We start from the raw sequence: 12,231 nt of genomic DNA, 5'->3' as shown, positions 1-12,231 counted from the left end.
AGACCTTGCTGATGAAGTTGGCATATCGAAAGGCTCAGCCAATACCATTTTGAAGGATGTTTTGGGCCTCAAGCGCGTCAAATCTCGACTGGTACCGAAAACATTGAATTTTTTGGAAAAAAGGCGTCGCGTTGAAGTGTGTGAAACGATGCTTTCCGACTACCAGGGTGTCATGAAACGCATTATAACTGGCGATGAGACTTGGATCTATGCTTACGACCCCGAAACAACCGATCAATCGAGCGAATATCGTGCCAAAAGAGAGCCGAGACCAAAAAAATCGCGCCAAAGTCGCTCAAAAATCAAGGTCATGTTGACTGTTTTCTTCGATTATCGTGGTGTTGTGCATTATGAATTCCTTCCAACCGGTCAAACAGTCAACAAGGAATATTATTTGAACGTCATGCGTCGATTGCGTAACGCTATCCGCCTAAAAAGGCCGGAATTGTGGAAAGACAATTCTTGGTTTTTACACCACGATAATGCACCATCCCATACTGCACTCATAATTCGTGATCATTTCGCCAAAAACTCAACCCATATTGTTCCTCAACCACCTTATTCACCTGATCTGGCGCCGTGCGACTTCTGGCTATTCAGCAAGCTCAAAAGACCGCTCCGGGGACACCGTTTTGATACAATAGAGGAGATTCAAGCCGCAGCGAAGACGGAACTGAAGGCCATCCCGGAAAGTGACTACAACCAGTGTTTCGAAGATTGGAAAATCCGTTGGCATAAGTGCATTGCATCGGGAGGGGGATTACTTTGAAGGGGATGAAATTGATTTGGCAGTCCACATTACTAACAAGTACTTAACTCTCCTGTCCCCTCCAAGTATTACGATTGTCTAAGTGTTCCAAATCTATACTAATATTAGAGAAGAAAGAGAGATAACAAATTTTGTTACAAGATAGTAAAACATGAAGCTATAGCACCGAAATGATCCGATTTAATTTGATTTGATTTGATTTGATACCGATTTAATGCCTTAAATTACTTACATTAGAAGAAGAATAGAGAAGAAGAAGTATAGGCTATATAATAATAATAATAATCTCAGGACAATTCACACAGCGCCATCTAGACCCAAGTTAAGCTAGCTAAAGCTTGTGGTATAGGTACTAGATAACTGATACATATATATAGATATTTTTTTTGTAAATACATACATATTATACATAGAAAACACCCAGACCGATACAAACAATCATACTCATGAATACACATGTTTGTGCCGTGCGAAGAATCGAACCCGCGACCATTGGTCGTAAACCGGTGTGCTAGACCGCTAGACCACCGAGGTCGTCTATATATATGTATCCTATACTTCTATAGCACCTTTTTTTTGTTTTATTTCGAGAAAATCCCTCAAAGACCTGCCTACCCCGAGGGAAGAAAGCGGGTACTCTGAGACTCCTACTCACTAAAAACTAAGAACTCCTATTGCCGGAGTATACTTCTATAGCACCTAGACTTCTCCTCCGAACCTCCGAAGATGCCATAGAATGCTAATGGTATCTCTATATTCAGGCAATGACGCTCGTAGGTACAGCGTGTGGTTTTTTAGTGATTAAGAATCCCACACACCCTCTCGTCACCCCTCTGATAGGGGAACGATCTTTTGAAGATTTATCCACGCCATAAAAAAGGAGACGTCGAAGACTAATGAGGAGTATAAACAAATAAGATTTGTAATTTGTTGACGTAACTAAGAACAAAAAAAGACTCATAATAAATACAAAATAATATTAAACATAAATTACAATAAACTTCAACATGAAATTCATTACTAATCATCTCATAATGATTTTTAAACTGATATATTTGATTAAGATTAAGAAATAAAAGAATATATATAATAGATAAGATAGTAAAAGAAATACTATTCATTACAATATTTCAAATAATTTATTAATATGCAAAACGATACATCTACATAATTAGAAATAGACTCATAATTTAGTAAATTATTGAACATAAAAAAATAATTTTAAGACTTGAGCGATATGATAGCACTGTTATTGAAGAAAGAAAACCAGAAATAATTATATGGATATTGGTCTCAAGATCTTCCAATGAAGAAAAAAACATATAAAAAAGTAAAGAGTATCAAAATAATATAGGAATTTATATCTGCGTACCTCTATCTTGCCAAGCCTCTTTTGTAAGCTGTGTTTCTATTGAAAGGTAAGAATAGAATAGAATAGAAAATGCTTTATTCAAATAAGCACTTTTGAATAGTCATTACTTATTTTTCTAAACTACCGCTCATTCGGAAAGCTGTTTCATCACAAGAAGAACGATCAAGTAACTTGTATGTTGTTTTCTCTATAAGATAATGCAAGAGGGATATAAAGACACATTTTTAAGATGAAATGTGTGAATACAAACTCCTAAGTAGTACTAATTTATTAGGGTCAAAATCTTAAAAACACAATAGCATTAAATTTATAATAGTGATTATAGTAGGGCAGTCCCCATAAGCAGCGATCACGAGTATGACGGATGAAACACCTATCACTAATCAGATAGTGGCAATAAAGTGCATTAATTTAGCGACAAGCAAAACGCAATGATTGCTTTAGTTAATCGAAAACGTTACTATAGCAATTGAATGTGCAATAAAACGAACAGAGATCATAAAACGGTCATAAACATTGACAGTACAAATAGTGACTAATAATATAATCCACTAGTCCAATTTGATCACGATGTGCTGGGTTGCCAACTTTTTTGACAAAAAAAAAATCGTATAAACTGGTTTGGATAAAAAAAAAAATATTTTTAAATTTTTTTTTTCTTTTCCTTTAGCATTAAAAATATATTTTGTATGCTTTTAACACTAGAGCTGTAACAAATGTCACAACTCGCAATTGACATCTAACATTTCGTTCAGTAATAAATCGTTAAGTACCCATAATGAGTATTTTATTTTACGCATCAAAGTAAAGCTTGAAAATAATGTGTTTTTGCATACTTTATGTAACAATATAAAGTATATTTACCGACAAAAATAAAGTAGGACACGTCGTTATAAATTACGGTTGGCAACCCTGGGCGTGTAGCCGAATTATTTTATAGGTGCCTTATACGAAAATCAGAGAGTATTGCTGATGATTGGTGCAATAAAACTGTTTGCTGAAGCCATAGCTTTTAATTAGCTTAACTTGTTTATGGGAAATTACATGGACGCTTAAGTGGTATCAACTCTCATTTTACACAGCTTTTATTTATGCCATTGGAATAGCAAACGAGCTGTAAACTCACCTGATGATAAGCGATAACAATCGTGTGTACGATTACACATGATAAGGTATTATGCACATCACGTTATCATTATGCGTTGCCTGTCCGGTGTAATAAATCTGGTTTATTGCCTAATTATTTTGAAATTTACAAATATAGAACTCATTTTACATTGGACCTTGTAATAGGCGAGCCTATATTGCAGGAGTCCTAAAAAATTGCCTGATGTTATTAATATTAACTATTAAAGATTAGTGTGTAGAGTAGATTTGACATAAGTTTGAAATAAACACGATTAAAGATAGTTTAATTTAATTTGATTTGATTTGATTTGATCTGACATTTGAGTTGAATTCTATTATATTTAAAGGAAGATAGGCATTGTAGATTGAACATATTGTCAGATATACTATTTTTTGCGAAGTATAGTCCATAGATTTTACATTTTTACTTTATAGGTTATATTCTTCATAATAGTCTAAATTACAGGTAACGTTTTAATACTATATATCATAAAATTTTGCTGTTTTTTATTTCACCGAACCACAGCTTACTAATCTGATGGTAGCTGACGTAATTAAGACCGAAGTACTTATAATTGGTTAGTATATACACCAGTAAATTTACGCTTTATTATATATATATCTACTAGCAGACCCGGCCATGCGTTGCTGTGGCTAAAGTTCTTGAATAAAATAATATTGCGACTATAAATTGAGATGTAAGCTATCCTATATTTCAAGTTGGACCGAATTGCACACAATGTGCAAATCAATTTGCAATCGCTTCAGTTTAAGAGTCCATCGCGGACAAACTACCTGTAATTTTTATACATAAATATATATATAGAAATAGTAACTAAATATTAATTACCGCATAAATATTTCATTTGTTAATTTATGAACGTCTAATTCAAACTTCGATAACATTGCTTCAAAGAAACCTTGACACCATCGTCTATAATTTCAATGAACTAACAGCCTAGGTTAGCGTAGCTCAGGTGTTGAATCGAGAAGTTGGTTGTATTCAGCCGTGAGCTCACTTGTTTTGAACGCCGTTCGCCAGATGGCATACCTGGTTTTAATTTGAAGCAATTGGGTTCTATTGATTTCGTTGCTAACACAACACTGAAGCACTGAGGTTGTTATTAAATCAATGAACTTTTATAATTGTTGCACGCCTAATATTAATGGAACAATTAGAAATATATATCTTTCCAATAATGTATTAATTAAATATTATTAGTGAAAATAAAATAATTGACATTTCATTGTCAAGAGTAAACTCAAAAGATACTTAACTGATTCAAATTCAAATATCATTTATTCATGTTCAAAATTCAAGAACATTGTAGCTATTTATAAACGACAATTTTTTTGTATCAATATATTTTTCCTACGGTTCACTTCAGTATACAGATTCAATTGAGAAGAACTGGCAAGAAACTCAACAATTTTTGTACATGTATTACATATATAAACCTTCCTCTTGAATCACTCTATCTATTAAAAAAATCGGTTCAAAATCCGTTTCATAGTTTTTGAGATTTAAGCATAGGACAGACAGCAAAAGTGATTTTGTTTGTTAATATTGGAGCTACTATGATGAAGACGTTAGCTTAAATAAAATTTTGATAGATTCAAACCCCATGGGGATAAAATAATGGACGATGCAGGATGTAAATGTATTAGTTTAAACCTATCAGTACCTAATGGAACGAATAAATTAAGACGAACAAAATAATTTTTAGTTTAGCTACTTATTTTACAAAAATAAAGTTAAATTCCACGCGGACGAAGTCGCGGGAACAGCTAGTACATGATAATTTAAAATTAAACCCTCACAATGTGTTGGCGACATACCTCTTTTTATAGATATTTCTATTTTTAAACCATATATTTTTATATACAATTTTTGACATATATTTTTTATTATATTGTTATGCTACATTGTGTCATATACGCTACCACTAAATACATCTATAATTTTGTTAAGTAATTTTATTTATATTACCCTATTTCACTGCCGTTGCCAGCCGCAACACAATGTATATAATAATAGTAACAGTTATATAAGATTCTCAATAATCATTCAATTTTTACTCTACAAAATAAAAACATTCAGACGGAAGAAGTATGTTAGTAATGTATATAGTATACTAAATACTTTGTGAGCAATGTACCTTGTGTGGTCGACCACCATGCGGTTCACCCTGAAAACCATCGTGGTAAATTGCCATTTGCCAAAGATGATTTACTAATATACTCATATTATAATACATATTATAGATAAGATAAGATAAGATAAGCATTTATTGTCTATAACTGTGTTACATCATATATGGAAACGACCAGTTTATCCATTTCGGACGTACAATATGAAATTAAAATATACAATTACATCAAATAACCAAATGACAAAAAAAAATATATATATATATAAAATAACTATCTACAACACAACTCAGATCAAACAATTTGTCACTCCCCTCCACCAAGGGAATATTCATCTAAGTTGTTAAAGCACTTACACAATAACCATTGTTTTAAGGTTCTTTTAAATTGTCCAGCATCCAGTGACTTGATGCTATCAGGCAAATGATTTAATATAGTACATATTATAATACATATTATAGTACATATTATAATACATATTATAATCCACCACTGGCGCCAGTAAACCGTTAACGCAGGAGGGTCCACACTTCCATTGTCATCCATAAAATATATAAAAATATCCGTCCGTAACCACTAATGTAACTTTTAAAATCAATAATTTTATATAAAGTTATTAGAAATACTAAACTATATTTTCGCCTAGTAATGGAATGTTAGTTTAGTTACATTTAGTTACATCTTAGTTTGAGTTTTTTCATATAATAATTATAAAATTGAAGAATTTATAAATGATAATATAGTTTTTGTAGAAAATATCTAATTTAAAATTCATAGCGCTGACAATGTTATCTGATTGAACAGAGATTAAGTGCGTAGCGGTTTCTATGTTGATTGTCGCATGCCTAATCCTTGTTGTTAATTAAATATAAGTTAATCAATATTTATTTAAAAGAACAGCACACAAGTTTCTTGTGATAAGTCTGCATTCCGAATGAGCGGTAGAATAAAAAAATTTGACTATTCAAATGTGCATATATTAAGTTTATTTGAATAAAGTTTATTTCTATTTCCATTTCTTCATAATAATCAAGAATGAAACATCTCTCCATGTCTGTAATATACAATGTTAATTACAAAGTTAAATTCGATTATAAAAAAAAGAAACGGTATTGTACAGGACTTTAGTGAATATTACAATTATTTAGGACAGTAAATATTTCATTCAGATTCCTGGTTGGTGCTTTGAGAGATCTGCGGTTCTTAATGGCGGATTGCGGTCGACCCCATGTCCGTAACTCGAATAAATATTTACGTTTCCAACGTCATTTGCTGGCCCGACGTTATTCTATTGTTCGCCAGATATGGCTCTTATTGCAAATACTTTTTTTTAAGCTTATAAAATTTATTAGGCGTACAAGTTATATTGAATTGGTGGGCAGTCGAGTATGAAACAACGTCCGTAGTGATTTAGTAATATTTGGGTTGGTTATGACCGGTATGAAGTTTAATTTGTAGAACCTTTAAATATGTTTCAATTGCCTCGATGGTTCAACGGTTTAGTATACTGCATCTCTTCCGATTGTCGCAGGTTTGATTCCTCAAACATTTGTTTTTATTTAACAAAAATTAAAGAGGTTTTATTTAAAGGCTTGACAGTTTGTTGATTGATATTTTTTTAACTATTGTATTCTGTTAATTCAATCATAATTAAACTACAATATGGAATCACTGTTACTTATAATATTACAGAACTGCTATTTAGTGTATACATTATTACATAGTATAAAACAAAGTCGCTGTCGCTGTCTGTCCGTCCCTATGTATGCTTAAATCTTTAAAACTACTCAACGGATTTTGAAGATAGAGTGGTTCTAGAGGAAGGTTTATATATATATAATACATGTACACCCGTGCGAAGCCGGGCGAGTAGCTAGTAATATATATTTCTCCTATTTTTTTTTAAATAACCACCATTTTACACACGCAAATTTCTTGCTTAATCTTCATGTGATGAGTCTGCGTTCCGAATGAGTGGTACATTAAAATAATATGACTATTCAAAAGCGCTTGTATTGAGTTTATTTGAATAAAGATTATTTCTACTTATATTTAGTTTCATTTAAAATAGCATTTGATTTGAATGACCGTTTCCTTTAAAAAAATATTATTTTTCCGTAACGTCACGTACCTTCTTGTTCTTTCACCATAATAACTTCATGCCACCGGTTAAACATACTTATATGTTGTTGTGTAAGCTCAGAGTCACTTAGAGAGCAAGGGCCTCTTCCTTGCTCTCTGAGCTCCGAACTCCGTGCATAGCCCTCTGGCTATGCTCGGAGTTTCGCTGCGTGATTAGAAATGAGGTCATCCGCAGAAGAACCAGAGTGACCGACATAACCCGAGCAATTGCAAAACTGAACTGACAATGGCAGGGCTCATAGCTCATAGGACAGATGGCCGTTGAGGCAGTAAAGTCCTCGAGTGGCGACCGCGAACCGGAAGACGCAGCGTGGGAAGGACTACGACGAAGTAGACCGATGATCTGGTTAAGCTGGACGGCATTGGAGGCGAGCAGCGCAGGACCGATCGTCGTGGAGAAGTATTTCGTGTTAAAATTATGATGATGAAGATATATCGGTGATTGCTCTGAGTGGTATAGTAGAAAATAGTAAATCAAGATCATAAAGTGTGACTCGAGGTCTAATACAGATGTGATCTACCAATATTGACCTGAATGTTGGTAATTATCTATAAGGAAGCCTTTTAGGATAATAACATTTATCGGGCCTCAAACGCCACCTGCTCGCCTTAGGTGTCGAACCTAATCACACCAGATTTCTTTATGGACGGGCAAATTTATTCATACCCTCGCATTTATCACAGGCGGACTCTCAAGTAGTTCAGTGTTGCCAACTAACTTTGAGCCAGTCCACTGACACAAAAACTTCCAAATAACAACCAATTATAGTACTTTTTGGTATTAAAAAATGTTGGATTACTATATCTCATAATTATTAATTAATCCTTTAATTAGTTTAATCTTATTAATATTATAAATGCGTAAGTCTGTGAGTATAAATGGATAGATGGATGGGTGGATGTTTGTTACACTTTAACGCAAAAACTACTGAATATTTTGATGAAATTTCACAGTAATATTCATCAGAATAACTCATAGGCTGTATAAATTTGATGCGAGTGAAAATGCGGACGCAGAGCTGGTTAAGAATTAGAATAGAATGTTAATAATGATTCTTAGATGTAGTTTTGTATGAAAAATTATGAACCTAAGCACTATCAATAATTCAACGAAAGAATTATTTTAACTAGATGACCCAACAACTTCATCTATGTTACTACATTACTACTTACTTGACTAGATATTTTCCACATAAGTACATAATATCTTTTTAAATTGTAGCTTATGTATTAATGTGATATATAAACTATATTACTGTTAAGGTTTCCTCAAATCCATTGCATATTTTCTGCGTGAGGGTACCATCCATCCAACTAACAAATAGCTTTTATAATATTAGTAAGAATTTAAGAATAACATATCGGTTTTTCATGCCGATAAAAAATCTACTTAAGGCAAATTTTGCATACCAAATCCGGGGTAAAATCCACCAGTTCTGGTGGTAAATGCACGATGTCGACAACATTGGTAGTTTTTCATACGAGAAAATTGCCGAGGCAAAATTCTGTCACGCCACTGGTGAGGGCAAACGCCCGTTAGAATCTCCTGCACCTTGCCCAAACCAATAAATCAAACTATTGCGTAATATTCCTCCTATATGTATGGAGATCGCATTGTTTTATTTATTGCGATTCTAAACAGATTTTTGTATTTTACGACGGTTTTAGTTTGACCGAGTGGATTATTATATCCATTACATTGTTGGAGCAACTAGCAGATGCAAGGGGCAATTTAATATTATTTATTGATATTTTTTATGCTTCTTTTTTACTTGATATATATCATCTAATTGAATACTGTTTAATTGAGTTTCTTGCCAGTTCTTCTCAATTGGATCTATATACCGAACAGGACGGTAGGGAAAAAAAAATATTATATTAAAAAATTCTTTCGATTTCTTCTTATGATGAGTTTGCAGTCTGATTGAGCAAATAAAAGAAACATTACGAGTGTTGTAAAGTACTTATATTAAGTTTATTTAATAATAGATTTTTCTATTTCTTTTCAATTATATTTACATCAATTATATATTCTTTTGTCAGTAGTGTATCCACTAAAAACTATAGTTACATTCACTTCAAAAATTTAATTAAATCTTTGTAATACTAGTAACCCGTTTATGTGATATACTATAATATTATTCGAGGTTTCTAAGTAAGTTTTCTTTCAAACGAGTCTCGTAATATAAAAATATTGTATCCAATTTTTCTTGCTCAACAAGATTGAACCAACCAATATCTAACAACTATTTCATGTTTGAAATCGATGCCATTAGTAATATCTGAAATATATTGCTGTTACAATCTCATATTTGCTGTAAAATTCACGAGAGTTCCATTTTTCCAGTTTGGTATTTATTTAACTGGCCAATAAATGCCACGCTATATTGACGCTATAGTTGATTAAAAAAGATATCTTTTAGAGATAAGTCTACCTTTGATCACATTGTCTCTAATTACTATTGTTTATTAATTATTTCAATAATAAATACATGCCTGTATATTATTCTGATGCATAAACTATATTATTGTAAAGTTTCATCAGAATCCGACCGTCAGTATTTGCATGGAAGAAGAACAAACATCAATACTTACAAACTTTCGAGTTTATAATATTACTAGTATCTTATGACATTAGTAATATCACTCAAATATTGATATTTGAAGAAAGAAGGATGCAACGAAATCCTGTAATTTTACTACTCTATCATATATATAATATATATATTCATACTTTAAGAAATAAAAGCTGACACAGCTGGCTGCAATAGGTGAGACTAAGGTACCATTCCATATCATAATAATCAGGTGATGGTTGCAAATTTACGAATCTAATATTTTTCATTCTTTGCGAATATATACAATATTCGCAAAGATTGCAAAATATGAGATATATATGTGCAAAATGCATTGATGCATATCCATCAGTTTATAGTACAAGCACTTTTTAATTTGGAATCTAATATTTTTCATTCTTTGCGAATATATACTAATAATTAACCACAACGATTTCAAAACCGCGTGGCGTCAAACTAGACTTGGTACATTGCTAGTAACCACTATTTTGGATGGATTTATAAGATAACAATCCATTCCACCACTGCTCTGAATTAGTTATGGAAGCAAAACCTTTGTATTCCTTTAACGAAAATTACACAAACGGTATGTAATTTCGCAAACTTAGAGTTTGTTTAGAGTGTAGAATTGCTGCTATTGAATATATATTTTAAAAATTATACATTAAATCAATAAAAAAATCATTTATCACTTTACCATCTATTTGACACAGAGGCATATATACTCGTACTCGTTACTTTATTCTTAAAATCTGTGGTCGAATTGAAGATAGAATAACATTGTTTATATTTAATACTATATTTTGCCCGCGGCTTCGCTCGCTTTAAGAAGTACTATTAATAATTAGGTATAGTTTTTGAGGTTTTACTTTTGTTTCCTTTCTTAGGGGATGCCTATGTCGTAGTAGCTTTATGCATGCAAAGTCTCAGCCAGATCGGTTTAAAATTGACAAAGTTTCATACAAACTTTCATCCTCTATTTTATCCCCTTAGGGGTGGAATTTATCAAAATTCTCTCTTAGGGGATGCCTATATCGTAGTAGCTTTATACATGCAAAGTCTCAGCCAGATCGGTTTAAAATTGACAAAGTTTCATACAAACTTTCATCCCCTATTTTATCCCCTTAGAGGTGGAATTTATCAAAATCCTTTCTTAGGGGATGCCTACGTCATAATATCTACCTGCATGCCAAATTTCAGTCCGATCCGTCTAGTGGTTAGGGCTGTGCGTTGATAGATCACTACGTCAGTCACCTTTGAGTTATACATATTTAGATATAGATTGTTTGTCTATAATCTTATTGAATGTTAAATTAATTATGATTGAATTTTAACCACTAGTAGAGTCAGATGTATGATTGTTGATTTAGAAGATACACATAAATCTCTATGACGTCGATAAATAGTGGTGCTCTGTGCCAGGACTACTGTATCTGAAGGGGCCACTATCGTTGGATCGATCGGTCCACAGTTGTGATCTTTGCATTCCAACTAAAATCTCAGATAACAGAAAACGTTCGTTATAATTTATCTACAGCAATTCGTCTGCGCTGACTCGCCACGTATTTTTCATACTAGTTGTACCCGTGACTTCGTCCGCGTGGAATTTGACTTTATTTTTCTAAAATAAAAGTAGCATAAGTTACTTCTTATTACATCAGCTACCTGCCAAAAAAAGTTCCGTCAAAATCGGTCCAGCCATTAACCCGAGCAAACGAAAGTGAAAAATGTTATTTTCGTGTATGTACCGTATTTATAACCACACGCAATTAGTAAAAAACGGTTATTTCAATATTACAAACAGACATTTCAATTTTATTTCTATGTATAGATTATCAATACTAAGGTTATAAATGGTAAAGTATCTTTTTGTTTATTTGTTACGTTTATATGACAATATAGTTGAAAAATAATTGTATTTAATAAAATTTTACGTTCAAATAGGCTAGGCTACCTAAGGAACACCACGGGCCTCGCGGCAGCTGACGAGGGGGCGTCAGCTGTCACCTAAGGAGGTATGAGGCCAGGAGTAGGCGCGCGTGGTGTCCGCGCGTGCCACTCAGGAGTTGGGCTGAAGAGCCCGCGCTGCCGGG

The sequence above is a fragment of the Achroia grisella genome, unplaced genomic scaffold (assembly GCF_030625045.1).
Source record: "Achroia grisella isolate CSIRO2021 unplaced genomic scaffold, CSIRO_AGI_Agris_v1 utg1173, whole genome shotgun sequence".
Taxonomy (NCBI): Eukaryota; Metazoa; Arthropoda; class Insecta; order Lepidoptera; family Pyralidae; genus Achroia; species Achroia grisella.
This window is presented reverse-complemented; position numbering follows the sequence as displayed.